This window comes from Hemiscyllium ocellatum, chromosome 5 (genome assembly GCF_020745735.1).
Source record: "Hemiscyllium ocellatum isolate sHemOce1 chromosome 5, sHemOce1.pat.X.cur, whole genome shotgun sequence".
NCBI classification, from domain to species: domain Eukaryota; kingdom Metazoa; phylum Chordata; class Chondrichthyes; order Orectolobiformes; family Hemiscylliidae; genus Hemiscyllium; species Hemiscyllium ocellatum.
This window is the reverse complement of record NC_083405.1, coordinates 114,675,236-114,696,324: the sequence shown is the minus strand read 5'-3', so window position 1 is coordinate 114,696,324 and position 21,089 is coordinate 114,675,236. Positions and strand designations below refer to the sequence as shown.

Below are 21,089 nucleotides of genomic sequence, written 5' to 3'. Positions count from 1 at the left end.
ATTTAATTCAAAACATCAAATCATGAAATTTCCTCAAAATTTTTGCTCTGGTTTCAAGTCTGAAATTCCCTTAGATTGATGAGACACTCACACTGACAACATTATAGTCTCTGAAGAATCAATGGAACCCTTTGTTAATGTTACGCTTCATGATTTGATTAGGGGAAAAAGACCTCGCTTTTCATGACCTCAAGAAATTCCAAAGCATTTTATAGCTAACAAAATGCCCTCCAACGCATCTCGTCCACATCCCGCACCTCCGCCCTCAGACCCCACCCCTCCAACCGTAACAAGGACAGAACGCCCCGGTGCTCACCTTCCACCCTACAAACCTTCGAATAAACCAAATCATCCACCAACATTTCCGCCACCTCCAAACAGACCCCACCACCAGGGATATATTTCCCTCCCCACCCCTTTCCGCCTTCCGCAAAGACCGCTCCCTCCATGACTACCTGGTCAGGTCCACGCCCCCCAACAACCCACCCTCCCATCTTGGCACTTTCCCCTGCCACTGCAGGAACTGTAAAACCTGTGCCCACACTTCCTCCCTCACCTCTATCCAAGGCCCTCAAGGAGCCTTCTACATCCAAAGTTTTACCTACACATCCACTAATATCATTTATTGTATCCGTTGCTCAATTGCAGTCTCCTCTACATTGGGGAGACTGGGCACCTCCTAGCAGAGCGCTTTAGGGAACATCCCTGGGACACCTGCACCAATCAACCACACCGCCCCGTGGCCCAACATTTCAACTCCCCCTCCCACTCTGCCAAGGACATGGAGGTCCTGGGCCTCCTTCACCGCCGCTCCCTCACCACCAGACACTGTTGTCTGTTCCATGTTGTACATCTCTATGACTCTATGTGACTTTGAGCAAGGCAGGCAGAGGAATCCAGGAGGTAGTGCTGTGGAGCCTCAGCTCGAGCTTGTCTATGAGCTTTGAAATTCTTGCTCTCTGTATGGATGAGAGTGGGGGCTGGAGGGAGGATGAGCAAACTAACCATTGCACTGTAGTACAGGGAGCTTTTTAAAGGGGGAGGAGGACAATAGAGAAAGGTATTTGTAATTGGGAATAGTACAGACGAGAATAGACACTGTTCTCGGTGGCCACAATCAATAGCTCAAAGCTGTGTTGCATGCATGATGCCCTGCTTCAGAGGCTTTAAGAGATTCTGGTCAGACCACATTTCGAGTACAGTGAACAATTTTGGACTCCATACCTCAGGATGAAAGCACTGACCTGGAGCAGGTCCAGATAAGGTTCATGAGAATGATCCCACGAATAAGAGGCTTAACATACGAGGAATATTTGAGCACCCTGGGTGTATATTCGATGGAATTTAGAAGGAAAAGGGGTGATCTAATTAAAACTTACAGAATACTGAATGGCCTATATAGAGTGGATGTGGGATAGATGGTTCTAATAACAAGAGAGAGTCAAGGATCTGAGGTCACAGCTTCAGAATAAAGGGAAAACCCTTTACAACAGAGATGAGGAGAAACTTTTTCAACCATAGAGTAGCAAATCTATGGAATTCATGTGGAGACCAGGTCATTGAGTATATTTAAAGACAGAGATAGATAGATTCTTGACTATCAAGGGGATCAAAAGGTTGTGTAGAGAAACCAAGAAGCTTATCAAGCATTATTTCTGCTCCTCTGTCTTATGGTCTGGGTTGCACAGGAACCTGAAGCGGAAGAGGAAAGATCCAGTTGTAGTGATCCACAAGTATCAATGATTTAGACTGGAGGAGGAAAGAGATTCTGCTGTGGAAATATGAGCAGCTAAATTAAAAAGCAGAACCAAAAGAGATAATAACTCCAGATTATAAACTTTGCTACAAGCAAACTGGCACAGGGTCAACAAAATTAAAGAGGTAAACACATGGCTCAAAGATTGATTTGGGAGAAATGCACATCAGTTTTGAAAAAAAAAAATTATTTGTTGGACAATGGCGTTGCTGGCTTGCCTGTACATGTTCATCCACTATGGCAAAAGCCTCCAAGCCCTCAGTTCCTTCCTCTCCCACTGAGCCAACCAATGCACCAACACACTCCTTCAATTGGTAGAATGGGTCCTCACCCACAATAACTTTCCCATAAATTCCTCACACATTCTTCAGATTGTAGGGGTAACCATGGGCACCCACATGGGCCCCAGCTATGCTAGTCTCTTTGTCAGATACGTGGAATAGTCCATCTTCTGCAGTTACACTGGCATCATTCCCCACCTTTTCCTCTGCAACATTGACAACTGTATCAGCACCATCTTGTGCTCCCTTGATGAGGTTGAGAAGTTCCATCAACTTCATCAACCTCTTCCATCCTAACCTCAAGTCTATCTGGACCATCTCAGACACCTCCCTCCCCTTCCTGGATCTCTCCATCTCCAATGACCAACTCAACACTGACATTTACTTCAAACCCACAACTCTCATAGCCACCTGCACCACACATCCTCCCAACCTCCCCTTGCTGTGAAAACACTATCCCTTATTCCCAATTCCTCCATCTCCCCCATTTCTGGTTCAAGTAGGAGCAATTTCACTCCAGGACATCCCAGATGGCCTCCTACCTCAAGGACTGCAATTTCCCCTCCCACATAGTCAACAATGCCCTCCAGCACATCATCTCTCTCTCAGCACATCTGCCCTTGGACCCCATTCCTCCAACCGCAACAAGGATAGAATCCCCCTCGTCCTCACCTTCTACCCCATTAATCTCTGGATACAATGCATTATCCTTCGCCATTTCCAGCACCGACAATCAGACCTCACCGGAGATACATTTCTGTCTTGACCCCTGCCAGTATTCCACAGTGACCACTTGCTCCACTACTCCCTGGTTAAGTCCACATCCCAACCAACTCACCCTCCACTCCCGGCATCTTTCCTTGCCACAGCAAGAGATGCAAAACCTGCACCTACACCTCCACCTAAAGTCACAAAGGATCCTTCCACATCCGGCAGAGATTTTCACATCCAAAACACCTCATCTACTGGGTCTGTTGCCCTTGATGTGGTCTCCTCTATAATTAGGGAGACAGCATGCCAACTCGCAGAATGTTTCAGGGAACATCTCTGGGCACACGCACCAAACAACCCCACCGACCTGTGGATGACTATCGACATCCCGCTCCCAGTCAGCTAAAAGACATGCAAGTCCTGGGCCTGCTCCACTGGCAAATCCAAGTCCTCTGACTCCTGGAGGAAGAACACCTCATCTTCTGCCTTGGGTCCCTCCAAATCACTTGATATCAACATGGATTTCACCAGTTTCCTCATCTCCCCTCCCTCCCATCTCAACTCATTCCAGATCCAACTTGGCATTGCTCTCTTGAACTGTCCTATCGGTGCATCTTCCTTCCCATTTCTCCGCTCCATCCTCCCCATCACCCCTGACTTGCTTCTGCCTATCGCCTTCCCAGCTACCTTCCCCCAACCCACCCTCCTATCTCTCAGCAAACCCCCCCAAACCACCACACACGTTCCTGATAAAGGGCTTATGCTTGAAATGTTGATTCTCCTGCACCTCAGAAGCTGCCTGACCTGCTGTGTTTTTCCAGCACCACACTCTTGACTTAGAGCCCTGTTAATTGAAGAAATAAAATTAAAATTGCTAGCAGGATGCAGGGTAGATGTGATCTATATGGACTTCAGTAAGGCGTTCAACAAGGCTCCCCATAGGGACTGATTAGCAAGGTTAGATCTCATGGAATACAGAACAGGCTCAAAAGGTAGAAGACAGAGGGTGTGGTGGAGGGCTGTTTTTCAGACTGGAGGCCTGTGACCTGTGGAATGACAGGATCGGTGCTGGGTCCTCTACTTTTTGTCATTTACATAAATGATTTGGATGCGAGCATAAGAGGTACAGTTAGTAAGTTTGCAGATGACACCAAAATTGGAGGTGTAGTGGACAGCGAATAAGGTTACCTCAGATTACAACAGGATCTGGACCATTTGGGCCAATGGGTTGAGAAGTGACAGATGGAGTTTAATTCAGATAATTGCGAGGTGCTGCATTTTGGAAAAGCAAATCTTAGCAGGACTTATCCACTTAATGGTAAGGTCCTAGGGAGTGTTGCTGAACAAAGAGACCTTGGAGTGCAGGTTCATAGCTCCTTGAAAGTAGAGTCGCAAGTAGATAGGATAAGTGAAGAAGGTATTTGGTATGCTTTCCTTAATTGGTCAGAGTATTGAGTACAGGAGCTGGGAAGACATGTTAAAGCTGTACAGGACATTGGGCATAGGCCAGTGTTGGAATATTGCATGCAATTCTGGTCTCCTTCCTATCAGAAGATGTTGTGAAACTTGAAAAGGGTTCAGAAAAGATTTACAAGAATGTTGCCAGGGTTGGAGGATTTGAGCTACAGGGAGAGAGGCTGAACAGGCTGGGGCTGTTTTCCCTGGAGCGTCGGAGGCTGGGGTTTACAAAATTATGAGGGGCATGGATAGGATATATAGACCCTTTTCCCTAGGGTCGGGGAGTTCAGAACTAGAGGGCATAGGTTTAGAGTGAGAGGGGAAAGATATAAAAGAGACCAAAGGTCAATTTTTTCCACGCAAAGGGTGGTACGTGTATGGAATGAGCTTCCAGAGGAAGTGGTGGAGGCTGGTACAATTGCAACATTTAAGAGGCATTTGGATGGGTATATGAATAGGAAGGGTTTAGAGGGATATGGGCCAGGTGCTGGCAGGGGGGACTAGATTGGGTTGGGATATCTGGTTGGCATGGACGGGTTGGATCAAAAGGTCTGCTTTCATGTTGTACATCTCTATGATCCTCTGACAGAATTGGAAGGCATAGAATCTGTGTGGGTATGGGTAGAGTTGAGGAACCACAAAGGGAAAAGAAAACCCTGATTAGAGTTGTAGTTATGATGTGGGGAAGAAAATAATTCAGAAGATAGAAAGAAGGCATGTAATAAAGGAACTATTACAAGCATTTTGGGTATTTCAATATGCAGGTGAACGAGGAAAATCAGATTGGTTGCAGATTTAGATTAGATTAGATTTCTTACAGTGTGGAAACAGGCCTTTCGGCCCGCTAAAGAGTAACTCACCCAGACCCACTTCCTCTGACTAATGCACCTAACACTATGGGCAACTTAGAATGGCCAATTCACTTGACCTGCACATCTTTGGACTGTGGGAGGAAACTGGCACACCCAGAGGAAACCCACGCAGACATGGGGAGAATATGCAAACGCCACACAGACAGTCATCCAAGGTTGGAATCGAACATGGGTCCCTGATGCTGAGAGGCAGCAGTGCTAACCACTGAGCCACCATGCTGCCTCTTCGAGAGAAAGAATTCACAAAATGTCTACGAATTGTGTTTTGAAGCACCTTGTGGTACAGCCCAGTAATGAAAGACAATTCTGGATTTGGTGTTGTCGAATGAAACAGGTTTCATTAGGGAGCTGAAAGTGAAGCATACCCTCAGGGACAGTGACCATAATAATAATAATGGAATTCACCAGGCAGTTTGAGGGGGAGAAGTTGGAACCAAAAGTATTATTATTATAATGGAGTAAAAGCAACTACAACAACCAGAGGGAAGACCTTGCCAGAGAGCTGATTGGAAGGGGAGCCTAGCAGGGAAGACATTGGAGTTGCTATGGTAGGGGTTTCTGAGGGTTTATTGGGAGGCACAGCAGAAATTCATCCCAATGAGAAAGAAATGTACTAAAGGGAGAATGAGGAAACCATGGCTGACAAGAAAAGTCAAAGATGGCATAAAAGCAAAAAGAGCATACAATACGGTGAAGATTAGTGGGAAGCTTCGTATAGGGGAACAAAGAAATGGCATATGAATTGAACGGGTGCTTTGCATCAGTTTTCACAGTAGAACAGCCCTGCAGCATGCGAGAACTTGAAGACATGAGGAGGCATCACTAAGGATAAGGCACTAGGGAAGCTGAAACACCTGAAGGTGGATAAATCACCTGGATCACATCGTCCAGAGTTCTAAAGGAGATAACTCAGAAGATTATAGAGGAAACGCTGAAAGTCAGGGAGAGATCCACAGAACTGGAAAATGGGTGGCACAGTGGCACAGCACCGAGCACTGCTGCCTCACAGCGCCAGAGACCCGGGCCTCAGGCGACTGACCGTGTGGAGTTTGCACATTCTCCCAGTGTCTGCGTGGGTTTCCTCCGGGTGCTCTGGTTTCCTCCCACAATCCAAAGAAGTGTGCAGGTTAGGTGAATTGCTATGCTAAATTGCCCGCAGTATTGAGTGAAGGGGTAAATGTAGGGGAATGGGTCTGGGTGGGTTGCGCTTCGGCGGGTCAGTTGGGCCGAAGGGCCTGATTCCACACTAAGTAATCTAATCTAAAACACTGTTTATGAAGAATGGAGGCAGAAGACAGGAAACTGCAGGCCACTTAGCCTGACCTCAGTCAATGATTAAATTTAAGTACATTGTTAAGAACAAGATGGAGTACTTGGAAGTGTGTGGTAAAATAGGCCTGAGTCAGCACAACTTCGTCAAGGGGAGGTCAGGCTTGATAAATCTGTTAGAATTCTTTTTGAGATGGTAATGATCAAATTAGGCAAAGTCAAGCGAGCGGATGTGATCACATTAGATTTCCAAAAGGCCTTTGACAAGGACTGCACAGGAGGATGATTAATAAAGAACTATGGTATTAGGGGCAATGTACTAGCATGGATAGAGGATTGGCTGACTGGCAGAAGACAGAGTATGGATAAAGAGCTCTTTTTGTAGCTGGGGACTAGTAAAAATCTATCTGGGCTTATGACGGGACCACAAATACAGAGGTACCTCAATTATCTGAACGAGATGGGTGGACAGTATTTCATTCAGATCATTGATTATTCTGTTTATTGATTTATGCCTCTCTTCTGGGGCTTGGAGTTTTCTGCAGTTTCCTTTTTCCTCTCTCTTCCTATTTTGCTCCCTCTCTTTGCTCAAAAACCAACCCTGAGACAGACACACATTTGTGTAATGGACCTGCAGCACTGCCGAAGCCTCCCATGTATCCTCAAATCAGTTCAATGGGATTGGCACAGCGAGCACTTGCTAAGTCTGCTCCCCGTTCAGGAGACCCGGCAGCAGCACAGTGCACACGAGAATGCCCACCCCGGGCAGCTAGACTGTACACCAGCAGCAAGACTGCTGCTGCCTTTGGCAAGGTGAGTCTGAAATCTGCGTGCGCACACACACACACACACACACACACACACACACACACACACCTTTTTACTGCAACGTTTTGACAAGTTCCACCTTTGCCCTGTACAAGACAATGTTGGAGGGATTATCAGGAGAAGGCAGGTATAGGGTACACCCCTGTGTAGAATTCCAGGGAAAGTTGGGGAGAGAGACAGGTCAGGCGGTCAGTTATTTGGAGACAGTACCTGGACTCCCATTAATGTCCAGGACTGTTCTCGGCAGCATTTCAGTAAGCCAAATTCATTTTAATCATTGTAAACAAAAGACGCAATCAGTGTTGGAAACAACTCTGATGTAATATTTCTAATCGGGACCTGGAGATCTTTTGCGGATAATCCAAAATTCGGAAAACTCATTCAGATAATTGAGGTCTCTCTGCATTAATGTTGTACATAAATGATCTGGACGACGGAACTGAGAGCATTGTACCTATGACTACAGATGACACAAAAAGACAGATGGAGGAACAAGCAGCGTTGAGGAAGCAAGGAAGTTGCAGAAGGACTTGGACAGGTTTGGAGAGTGGAAAAAGTAGCAGCAGATGGAATACAATGTGGTTTCTAAATGGACAAAGGGTTCAGAAAGGAGAGGCACAAAGGTCCTTAGGAGTCCTGGTTCAGGATTCTCTTCAGGTCAACCTGCAGGTTCAGTTGGCACTTAGGAAGACAAGTGTAATCTTAGGATTCACCTCAAGAGGGCTGCAAGAGCAGAGATGTACTGCTGTGGTCAGAATGCGTTTGGAATATTGAGATAGTTTTGGGACCCCATACCTAAAGAACCATTGGAGGGAGCCCAGAGGAAGTTAACAAGAACGATCCTGGGGATAAAGGGCTTGTCATATGAAGGGCAGAGGATGAAGATTAAAAGGATGAAGAGGGATTGGATTGAAACTTGCAGAATACTGAAAGGCCTGGTCAAAGTGGACTCGGCGATGATGTTGCCACTGGTAGGAGAAACTAGGACCTGACGGAACAGCCTCAGAGTGAAGGTTTGACCTTTCAGAATTGCGAGGAGAAATTTCTTCAGCCCGAGGGTGGTGAATCTGTGGAACTCATGCTGTAGAGGGCTATGGAGGCCAGGTCATCGAGTGCATTTAAGACACAGGTTCTTGATTGGTCGGGGGGATTGAGGGCTATAGGGAGAAGGCAGGAGAATGGGGTTGAGAAACATCCCAGCCATGAATTCAGAGTCAACTTGATGGACTGAATGGCCCAATTGTGGTCCGATGACTTAGGATGTCATCACAGTTATAAAGAGAAATTGGACAGATTGGGGTTCGTTTCCTCAAGACAGAGGAGATTGAGATGTATGACATTGAGGGGCACAGATAAGCTAGACAGGAAGGAATATTTCCCTTGCTGCAACGGGCCATGACTAGGTGCATAGATTGCATGTAATAGGCAGGAGTTTTTGAGGGTATGTGGGGAAAATTTGTTTTCATCCCCAGCGGGTGGTGGGAACCTGAAATTCACAGTCTGTAAGGACAGAATGAGTAGGGACTGCAGATTAGTCAAGAGTGTGTTGCTGGAAAAGCACAGCAGGTCAGACAGCATCAGAAGAGCAGGAGAATTGACATTTTGGGCATAAGCCCTTCATCAAGAATTGCTACACTCTCAAGCCTGTAAGGACGGTCAAGGCAGAAACCCTCATAACATTTTAATAAACATTTAGATATGCACTGCGAAGAAGGCATTTAAAGCTATGAGCCAAGTGCTGGAAATAGGATTAATATAGACAGGTGGTTACTTTTGACTGGCATGAATGTGATGGACTCAAGGCCCGTTTTCTGTTCCGTATATATCTATGACTGAGTCCTGTGACCCTGCATCAGAAACAGTTTTATTAAATCTGTTTTTGGAATATTGATCATCAGATGAAGGTCTTAAGCCTGAAAAGTCGACTCTTCAGCTCCTCGGATGCTACCTGAGCTGCTTGCTTTTCCTGCGCCACACAGTAATTTTGGGGGAAATTTATTTTTAAAATTCGATTTGGAATGACTTATGTCCACCCAAGGGGACAGCTGGGGACTCGGTATAAAGTCCAATACAAAGGACAGCTCCTCATACACTGCTACACTCCTTCAGTACTGCACTACTGGATTGTCAGCTGAGATTTTGTGTCTTCTAGTCATTGCAACATATTTTGAGCTGGCAATATTCAACACAACATTCTGAATCAGAGGGTGGAGTATTGCCAACATAGTTACAGATATATACAATGTTAAACAGTGTTTAACTTGGTGTCAACTCTAATATGTTGTTGTGACATTGCAGTGAAACCAGTTTCGATTTCGACACGATCACACACAGTATTTGGGACCTCAGTCTGTGATGTTATCAGTCTATACAGCTTGTGGGTGCAAAATAAACAGCCACACAGTCCATAGGAACTGAATTCTAAAACAATTCCAGAACAATTAAAGAAAAATTAAAAATCAGTATTATAGATTACAAAGTTTAAATGCCAAAGATCAATATTGTAGAAATTATTGGAAACCTCCATAATTAGTGACCAGATAAATTAATGGACCACCCTAATGTACACAGGTCAGTGACTTGTCGGTGTTCTTTAATGAACTGTATTTTTTGGAGAATATCAAGTATAGGCCACTCAGGAACAGTACAACCAGAATGAAGCTAAGATCAGTGTATCAAAAAGCATAAGTGGCACTGGATCAATTATCAGTTGATTCAGCCAGTAAGAGATTCAAAGACATTATTTATAGAAAATTACAGTTTCTCCAATTTCCTACCAACATTCCATTTGTAACTTCTAACAAAATCAACAATTAGTAATATAGAACTGCCTCCAGATACCCATATAACCATTACTGCACACTGAGCTTTGACTGCAAGAACTTGAAAGTCAGTGATCTTGGCTGTACCAACTTCCATACTCCTACACATGCAGCCATGCTCACTTGGTCATCACGTTTGAGTAGCTTCCTGTTTTCTCTGAGTGCTAATCCAAGCTCTACCATTTAAAAAAGGTAGCTAATACTGTCCAGATCAGGGGTGGGGAACCTGCGGCCATCTAGACCATTGTGTGCGGTCTTTTGAATGAATCCAAATTTTGCAGACCTCCATGCTGCAACCAAATATTCAAATGCTTTCCTACAAAAAGCAGTCACAACAAAGTCATTAAAAGGTTAGTTAACTTTAGAATTAACATTTTTTTCTTTTTTTAGTTAGTACATAGTAGTTAGATTTTTACAAAATAATGTGAATTTTGAAGAATATTTAGCGTCGTAGAGATGTACAGCATGGAACCAGACCCTTCGGTCCAACCCGTCCATGCTGACCAGATATCCCAACCCAATCTAGTCCCACCTGCCAGCACCCGGCCCATATCCCTCCAAACCTTTCCTATTCATATACCCATAATTGAAGTTTCTTGGAGGAGGCCTTATTAGATTACAACTAACATAATGCGGCCTTCCAACATGAAAAGGTTCCCCACCTCTGGTCCAGATGGAGACTGAACTTGTGACATGTTGCTCAGCTCTTCAACAAATTCTCAGATCCAGTATGCTTATTAATGAATTGACAAATCAAAGATTCACATGGTGGTGTTAAAGGAAGTAACTTTGTGCTGAAGGTCGTACTTCATTGATATTTTTAAAATCAACCTGCTGACATATTGCAACACGCCTCTGGAGCAGGTGGGGCTTCAGATGAAGGGACACTATCAATGCACCACAAAAGCCTCGAGTTACTTGAAATTAACCCCCTGTAAACATAAATTCATGAGCATTCTTGCTAGATAACGTCACAGGCCTTCATCTTGACCAAATCTTCAACATGATGAACAGAGATCCAATTTCAAACTAACCACTGCAACAAGTAAACCCAGTCAATACCACTGCTTTGCAGTTTACATTGAAAAATAACAAGAATATGTTAAATTCCCACACAATCGGAGAATCTCAAATAAAAGCAAATTACTGCGAATGCTGGAATCTGAAAACAAAGAGAAAATGCTGGAAAATCTCAGTAGGTCTGGCAGCATCTGTAAGGAGAGAAAAGAGCTGACGTTTCGAATCTAACTGACCCGTTGTCCAGTTTTGACAAAGGGTCAGTTAGACTCGAAACGTCAGCTCTTTTCTCTCCTTACAGATGCTGCCAGACCTGCTGAGATTTTCCAGCATTTTCTCTTCTTGCGTTCGGAGAATCTCAAAACTGAATTCCACTTTTCCTCTCCAAGAGGACATACATCTTTACTTATTGTGCTTTGTAAGTCCTACTATGAAGTTGTACATTCAACTCCACTCAAAAAGGTTAAACTCCAAAATCTAGACTGACATTTCAGGGAGCACTTCAGAGAAAATAATAGATCCCACATCATTTCTCTGCATAAGAGGAAAAGGTGCTCCCTTAGTGCCCTTGCCAACATTTAACTCGCAACCATAATCATTTAAATAGATCGCCTGGCAATCAGGTTGCTGGCTGTGCATGCAAATTGGCTGCCAGCTTTCCTTTCTGATGCTGGCTATGGCTTAAAACTACTTGATTGCTTCCAAAGTGCTTTTAAACATCCTGAGATTACAAAGGCACAACATATAAAAAAATAATTTTATGCTTCAATTTGTTTGAAGGATATAATGCTAGATCAGAATGGATTCACTTCTCTGTTCTGAAGGGTCACTAGACCCAAAATGTTCACTCTGATGTCTCTCCAGGCCTGCTCAGATCTTCCAGCAATCTCTGTTTCAGGGTATCAGAGTCTTGTTTTGTGTGTTTTTTTTTAAAATCTCTAGTTCAGTAGGAGTTCCATATTATTTACCTCAGCTATGCCTGTGAATCTGCACTCTTTTCAAGAAGAACAGCTCAGATAATCATTGTCATGTCTCAGCTGGGACAAGCTTTATACGATTATGTTGCAAAAAGGACATGTTAGGAACAGAGAAGCAGAAATAGGCTATTCTGCCCTCTAAGCACATTACATCATTCAATTAGATTAAGGCTGATCTATACCTCAGGAGGTTTTTAAATACCTTCCCAAAGGGCATTCAGTTCTGGAAGTACAGACCGGCTCGATCAATCAATCGGAGAGAAGCAAGCCGTGCTTGGGAACCTTCATTTACATTCAACCAAAAGGCTTTTTAAAAAAAAGGAATAGAATGCAAATTTTGAAATGTCAATATTCAATCAACACTTGAAACATGAGAACAAAAATCTTGGCTAGCACTACTGAGGAAATGCTGCACTGCTTTTGGTGTTTTTCAGACAAACATCTCAGGTAGATGTAAAAGATCCTACGGCATTATTTCAAGGAGTGAAACTCTTCCTGATATCCTGACCAACATTTAAGCAACCTCAAGGAACGTTATTAAAATAGATCATCTGGTCATTTATCAATCGCTGCCCGAGAGACTTTGCTGCACATAAATTAGCTTCTATATTTATGACAAAAGGAACGGCACCTGCAAAGGACCTCAGACTGCTGTGTGCTTTTGGACAGCCCAACATCAGGAAAGGCACCACAGTATACAAGGTAAAAACAATGACTGCAGATGCTGGAAACCAGATTCTGGATTAGTGGTGCTGGAAGAGCACAGCAATTCAGCCAGCATCCGAGGAGCAGTAAAAATCAATGTTTTGGCAAAAGCCCTTCATCAGGAATAAAGGGCTTTTGCCCGACACGTTGATTTTACTGCTCCTCGGATGCTGCCTGAACTGCTGTGCTCTTCCAGCACCACTAATCCAGAACCACAATATGCAAGTACACTTTTATAAAATCACCACAAAAACAATAAAATACTAACCCCCATCTCTATGAAATTGCATAGTGCCAATTCAATACACAATGCACAAGTTTGTCACCATTTCTAACAGCAGTTAGAACAGTTTCACTGTTTGACTCGAGATAGGAAACACCTCACTGTAATACATAAATCCAACTTGAGAATGTAGCTGGAAACCAAATTATATTCAACATTAGCTGCCAGTGTTTCCCAGGACACAAAAAAAAACAGGGTAGCTAAACAGACCTCAATAGCTGTATCAATCAGGTTGGTTCATTTAGTCAGATTGCACATGATTCACATCTCATGAAAATCTTCTGCCACCATTAGTCTTCTTGATCCATCTTCTCAAAATTTGAAATACCCTGTTTTTTTAACCAATCTTTTCCAGTACTCATTTCGTCCCAAATGCCCGTCCAACTAGCCTAATATCCCTCAAAATCCTCTGCTATTCCTCCTAATGCAGATCGGATGCCTACCACTTGCCCTCCAATCATTCTTTTGACATCGAAGTCAGCAAAATGTCTCTAGAATTTCCGGTTTTCACTATTCCTACTTTTCATTTCAGTTGAATGGACAGCATAGATTAATATTCATTCCCACCCCCCCCCCCCCCCCCCCCCCCGCAAACAACATTTGTGCTTGTAACCATTCTTCCCTACCATGGTTTCAGGAGTTTAATTAAATAAGCAATTCATTTATAACTCCTCATATTCCATCCAAATATAGGTTTGAGGCATGGTTCAGCATAATTTTTTAAAAGTACACAAAAATTGCAAATTTCCCCAGCCAGAGTCAGCAATTCTAGGGGCAGAAGCATGGGTGAAGAGGGAGGGGAGAAAGGGAGAGAGCAGAATAATACACGCATACATAAAATGTAGAGTCTATAAAATGGTGGAACATTCATTTTCTCAATAGGCATACTTCATTAGTTTTACAGATGAAACACAACATATATTGACATTAACAGTGGATAGTGAAGTGATGCAGTGACCTGTGTATTGAGATTCCTGGGCACTTGATCATAACCAGAGGACAAACCAAAAAGAACACAAGCCAATATGTAGTTAGTTCTCCAAAGCACTGCAACAGAGGCTAATGCTCTGGGGACATGGGGTCATATGCCACAGCAACTGGCATAAATTAAAGCTAATTTAAACAATAAAGCTAGCCTCAATTTCATGGTCACCATTACTTTCATAAAAAGCCCCATCTGGTTCGCTAATGCCCTTTAGAAAAAAATCTTTACTAGGCCTGGCTTTTGTGTGTGACTCCTGACCCAACGTAAAGCAACATCATTGACTCTTCAGTTTTCTGGACCACTTCAGGCAGAAATCATCAATTCAAGAGTCAGTTGGAATGGACAAACACTGGTCTTGTGAAAAGACACACATTCCATGAAAGAAGAAAGAAAAAACAGAGCAGCTTGGAATTGCATTCTAAAATCAAAGAAATGCTAGCATTACAGAAAATTCAGACAGTACAGAAACAGGTCAGCGGATTGTCCAAATTTTACTAATATTTAATCTAAAGACAGAGGTCCTTATGAACAAAGAAACTCCAACCCAAGCAAGACTATCCTTCAACACCAAAGTAAGGAAATATACACCATCTTGCCCCAAAGCAAACATGATAAATAATATGATATTGTTAATCTAAATAGTGCTCCCAGACATAGTACTGCAACTGAAGCGCTAGAACCAGCATAAATGGCAGGGTCTACCACTTATCGGTTTGCATGTGCTGCAAGAATGTAAAGCCAAGTATGGTAGAGGGTACAAGCACTATCCTGAAGAATTCACAACAATGCAAAACACCAGTATCCCCAGATTGTAATTTCTTTGTCATTTACTTTGTTCAGAAAAGGACCAGGAAAGCTGATAACAATATCAATTTGTCCAAAGAGGTACAACATCCCTTAAAAAAAAAGCTTCCCTCAGGATGAACTCATCATATCAGAACCTAAAATAATTTCACCGAGTAGTATTGTGCCCACGGGGTGCTGTTTTTGGCTCTGACCTGATACTACTCTCAGACAGCTGCAACATATTCGCTGATCCAATCCCTGTGATGACGCTTATGGATCACAAGTATATCCTCTTTCTGAAAATAATCTAGAGAGTTTATCCTATCTTCCAGGAAATTATACAATTGTTTTTCCCATTAAATTATAATTGAATTTAATGTTTGCTTCATCCATCCACTACAATTAGTACATAAGACTTAGGTGTAGGTCAATAATATAGAAAGGACAATGTTTGAGTCACCATAAAACAGTTATGTTCTAATTTGTCCAAGTGTAACTTAAGTCGAAAACGGTGGGGCTAGAAAAGCACAAGTGGTCAGGCAACATCCTAGGAGCAGGAGAGTCGACATGTCGGGTAAAAGCTCTTCATCAGGAATGTGAAGGGAGAAGGGGGTTGAAAGATGGAGAAGGCCAAAAAGCCCTCCACTTCTTCCTCTTCCACTGAACTAACAAGTCGGCTGACGCACTCTTTCAATTGGCGAACTGGTCCTCACCCTCAACGTCTCCTTCAAATCCTCCCACTTCCATCAGAGCAGAGAGTTAGCCATGGGCACCTGCATGGACCCCAGCTATGTCTGCCTCTTTGTAGGGTACGTGGAATAGTCCGTCATCTGCAGTTACACCAGCATTATCCCCCACTATTCCCTTTACTACATTGATGACTGAACAGTTCGGCTTCACCAACACCTTCCATCATGATCAAGTTCACACGGACCATCTCCGACACCTCCCTCCTTTTACATCTGGAGAAGATTTTCCAGTGTTGTGTGTTAGTGAGGATGAAATATTGTCCGCAGTCTTCACCAATTGTGGCCTGTGGGCCAGGAAACTGAGGATCCAATTACAGAGAATGGGGCTTAGTCCGAGATCACTAACTTTAGTAAACCAGTCTCGAGGGGATAACAATGTTGTAGGATGAAATGTAGTCAATGCGTAGGCTTCTTACGTAGCTGTTCTTGGTGTCAAGATGTTTTAGGGAGGAGTGAAGGGCAAGTGATCTGGCATCTGCCGTGGATCTGTTGGTCTGATAGGCAAATTGGAGTGAGTCAAGGAATAGTGGGGAGGCTAAAGTTGATTAATGCCATGACCAGCCTTTCAAAGCATTTCATGACCACCAATGTTACAGCCTCTGGGTAGTCACTGAGACATGCTGCATGAGCCTTCTTAGGAACAGGGATGATGTTGGCACTCTTGAAACAGGCAGGGACAGTGGCCTACTGCAGGGAGAGGGTGAAGATGCCCGAGAAGACGAAGATGCCAAAGACCTCTGCAGTTGATCTGCACAATCCGAGTACACAGCCTGACACTCTGTCTGGTCCCATCACTTTCTTTGGATTCACACGAAGGAAAACTGATCTGACCTCTGATGCAGTGACTGTTGGGCTCCATCAAAATTCTGCTCAAAGCGAGCATAGAAGGGGTTGAGGAGATGTGGAAGGGATATGTCACAGTGCAAGATTGCAGACAGTCTCTTTTTAGAACATATGATTCAGTCCTTGCCATAGTCGCCAGGTGTCTGTCTGGGTCTCTAGTTTGGATTGGTATTGGTCCTTGGCTGTCTTCATGGCTCTGTACAGGTCATACTTGGATTCCTTCTATTTGAGTGGGTCTCCTGATCTTAAGGCCTCACGCCTGGTTTTAGCAGGTGCTGAATATCCCGATTCATATTTCTGAGGCATATAGAGCCTAAACCAGACAGGGCTTAAAAACATTTACAGGTGCAAAAAAAAAGTGAAAGAGAGACAAAGTTTATACAAATTACTCTTCAAAAGTACACAAAAATCAGAAGGAATGAGAACTCACACTTGTAAACATTAGTTTTCAGTGCCAGAGACTTTTTGGCAATAATTATGGCTCAACAAGTAATTAAAATTTCACTAACACTTGAATGGATATGCCCCAAATTGGTCTTGCACATTCAATAAGCATCTACCATGTGTGTTGATGCTGGAAGCCGCTCATCAATGTACCTTCAGCAACAGTGAATGCTATTATGTTCACCATTACTTCAACGCCAAAATGTGATCTATTATTTCTAACTCATTATTCAAAGCTGATGCATAGACTGGAGACAGATGCATAACTGAGACACGAGTACTTAATCTACTGTATTTGCAGAGCTGCCATGCATCAGTTAGTCAGTCATTCTGTGGAGAAGCAAATAACATGCGCTTCAAAAATTCAGAATCGAAAAGTGTGGCACTGGAAGAACAGAGCAGGTCAGGCAGCATCCAAGCAGCTGGAGAATTGACTTTTTGGGCATAAGCCCATCATCAGGAATAACGTTGCTGCCTGACCGGTTGTGCTTTTCTAGTACCACACTTTTCAAATCTGATCTCTACCATCTAGTCCTCACTTTCTCCTAGTTGCTTCAGAAATTCAGACATGCACAGCTAGTTATTCAGTGACAGACATTAGCACACTGTAGACCTGCTTTAAAATTAATAGTGGCTTTCAAGTCCTAGCCTGTCCCGAGCTTCAAAAACCTAGGTCTCCTACATTCAAATAAGTTAGTTTTCAAAACTGAGTTTTAATTGAAGAAAACTTTTGCTCTCAAAGTGGTCACAAAACCAAACAAATGCACACTAGGGTTACCGCCAGCACTGCATAACCGAAAAGTCAAAGCAGAAGACAAGCAATTTCAATCTGGGCTTCATCAGGGTAACCAAATGTTTAGTTTTAAAGTAATGTCATGAACTGTTCTCTCCCAAATGACTCGTTTTCAGATTAATTCCAAGGAAAACCACAGATTACACATCCTGGGTAGAACAGCAAATGTTAGAAATGGAAACACATCATAAGGTAGCAATTTCTAACACAAATAGAATGCTTGTATCTACAGGGCAACCTGCCCAGTCCACAAACCAAATGTTTGTGCTGATCTACTAGCCAGACTATGCCGAAGTATTTTGTCCAGTGACGGTTAGGAAAAGCTTCACCATATAGGTTACTATCAGTTTAAGTGAAAGCTTAAAATTCTATCAAGTAGCCAAAAAAAATTTTGAAATGACTTAAAACAAGACATACAAAATTTCTTCAATTGAAGAAATGTATCAAAATATTTCAATTTTTGGCACCCTCCAATTGCTAGTTAAGCTTAATTGACCAGTGGTTGATCTGCGAAAGCTCAAAAGGTCCAGATAAAGGAGGAGAAGGGCCAACCAACATACCTGTTTTTGAACTGTATGCAAAAGATCCATGACTCAAAAGAATCAACGATTGAAAACAGCATTGAAGCAGGCTGTTTGGACAATCACATCTACGGCTGATTTGAAAGAGCTACACAATTGACCATACTTCCTTCCTCTTTTCCCAAAGCCCACAAAACATTTCCCCTTCAAATAATTACCCAATTTTGGTTTGAAAATTGTTTTTTAGTCTGCTTGTCTCCCTTTCAGTCAGCAGCTTTCAGATCATGACAACTGGCTACATATTCTGCCTCAAACTCATGTGCTCTGGTTACTGCAGCCTAGCTCACTGAAAACAGTTTCTCCTATTTACTCATTTCAGTGATATGTAGTTTGAATGCATCTATCAAATCTCTCCTTAATCTTCTCTGCAGTGAAGAGTTTTTCCGATCTTGCCATGTAGCTTAAGTTCTTCATCTCTTAGCATTATAACAGATAATTCCTTGGTAATACAGATCTTAAAATACTGCTAAAAGGAGACACGTATACAATACTTCAAAGCTGGCAGGACAATTGAAGGTTTTTTTTAAAATGAGCACAACAGTTGTACCAATTGCTGCAAAGTCTCAAAGAAACAAAACCAGACAGATCACCTGCATTGACCTAGGCACTGGAAAAGACAACAGAAACAGACCTGTTGACCCCAAAGTCCTTCAAACTAACATCTGGGAGCTAGTGCCAAAATTGGGAGAGCTGTCTCACACAAGCTAGTCAAGCAACAGCCTGACATTATCTGTAAGGTATGATTCTGTGAGTATGACCATGACCCAGACACCACCATCACCATCCTTGGATTTGTCCTGTCTCACCTGCTAATGGAATTCCCTCCACTAATGACATTGTGGGTCAACGCACAACAGGTGGACTTGCAGTTTAAGAAAGCAGCTCACGACCACTTTCTCAAGGGCAACTAGGGACAGGCGATAAATACTGGTCAGTCAGCAACATCCACATCCCACAAATGAATAAACAAAAATCTGAATCCCCTTAGAAATCATGAACTGTTTTAAGTGTTACAAATTTCATGATGAGAAAGAAAACTGAATCAAGTGTGCAGTCATATGATAGATTTTAAAATGAAGTTTGTATGTAAACTATTTCAAAAAGATCTTCTACAGTAATATAATTTGTGCTTTTCTCTCACATGAAAAGATTTTTTGAGTTATTTTATTAAAAGTATGTTGCAGGCTCTTGTGAACATGTTCAGTGACTGACCATCGAATTGATGTAAATTTGTATAACACCTTTATTTTAACCAAAATAAAGCATACAGTCTATCAAGTCATATGTCACTTTGGTTTCTGAGTTGTCCAGATTAGCATTGGCGGAGACCATTACACAGCAAAGTAGACAGCATTTAATCACACTGCTGATTTGTACCTTGTGGATGGTGGAGAAGGGAAATCAGGAGAACAAGTTAATCATTACGAGACATTCCCTTGTGGGCACAGTGACTGATCGAGCTCAGTTTCTAGAAAACCACACAGTCTCCAGAATGTTGATAGTAGGGGATCATGGCCATGGTAATGTCATCAATGTCAACACTAAATGATGATTAAATTCTCTTGTCGGGGATGGACATTGCCTGGCACTTTTGCAGCACGAGAACTACTTGCCACTTGCGAGTGAAGGCTAAATTTTGTCCAGATCTTGCTGTTTATGGTCTTATGGACTGCTTCAGTTTCAGTCTTCTGTCATTTTTAGAAATGAAAACATCCATTTTGGACATCAAGTGTCCTCAACGTACTGAGCAGTTATCCATTCCAAATTCAAAAGATGAATTAAAACTGGGTTTCCATTCAGGAAATTAGTAGTGAGGACAGCAACAAGAATGCACAGATAGCGGTTGTGTGGTTTTGAAATTAAGTGGGTGCAATTTTACTAAGTGTCTTATTAGAACAGCATATTGTTAGAGTTGGAGGTACATAGTAAACAGTTAAGAGACCGGGGGCCTGAGGGATGTGAATAGTTGTTGTTTAATGTCCACGTCTGAAATAAAAAAAATGTTATTTTCTTGAATAGTGGAATCTGGGAATTCTCTGTCACTCATATTTTAACAGATTGCGAAGCAAGCTTCTCTGAGCTTTTGGTTTAATTAATAGAGGGGTTCACTACCGCATTGTAACAAGAGACAGAAACAGTTAATTTTTCAAGGCCATTTCTTAGAAATGATTGGACTCAAACATTAACTCTACTTTCCTCGCCACAGATGCTGCCAGAACTGCAGTGTTTCTCTAGCAATTTCTGGTCTTATTTTAAGTTAAGCTTTACACTCTAATATCATTGATGAATACAACTAAACACGCTAAATCACATCACTACTCATTCAAGATTGGTTAAATTCAATGGAATGAACCAATCAGTAGCTTCACAATTTTGTTAAACAATGCTGCTTTAATACAGTACAAAGATGGTTATTGAATATGCATTTTTATTATGATTGCCAGCAAAAAGATCACACATGTACTGCCACACCCCAACAGCACAGAAACAAAGGAAGGATATGGTACTACCAGAAATGTGAATGCTACCTGGCTCACTCCCCCTACTCTCAGCCCCGACACTTGGTCCCGCACCAACCTTTGACCGTTGTGCCCGTGTCAATGATGATGATGTCGTCAGTGCATGTGCAGATTTTGTTGAGATTGGCGCTGTTATTGACAAATGCATGTGAAGGGGTCATATTGCATTTTGCATAAACACAACATAATTCAAAAGCCTTTCAATGCAACCAGTCAACAACTAAGTTTATATTTGTATAAAACATTTAAAATATTAAACAAGTTTCCAGGACATTTTTGCAGGAGTGCTAACAAATTGGATTTGGCACAGAATCTCTGAAGGAGGTACTGCCCAATGTGCAAAAGCTTGTTCATGGGAGGAGACATGAAAGAAGCATATTAAAAAGTTGGACAGGGTATTTTATGGAGGG

General features: G+C 42.6%; 1 protein-coding gene across 2 annotated transcripts in view; it reads right to left on the bottom strand.

Moving 5' to 3' along the window:
• Positions 1-21,089, bottom strand: part of LOC132815831 (extended synaptotagmin-2-A-like) — a 219,472-nt gene that overhangs the window by 187,545 nt on the left and 10,838 nt on the right. The gene's annotated exons all lie outside the window — the stretch shown is intronic.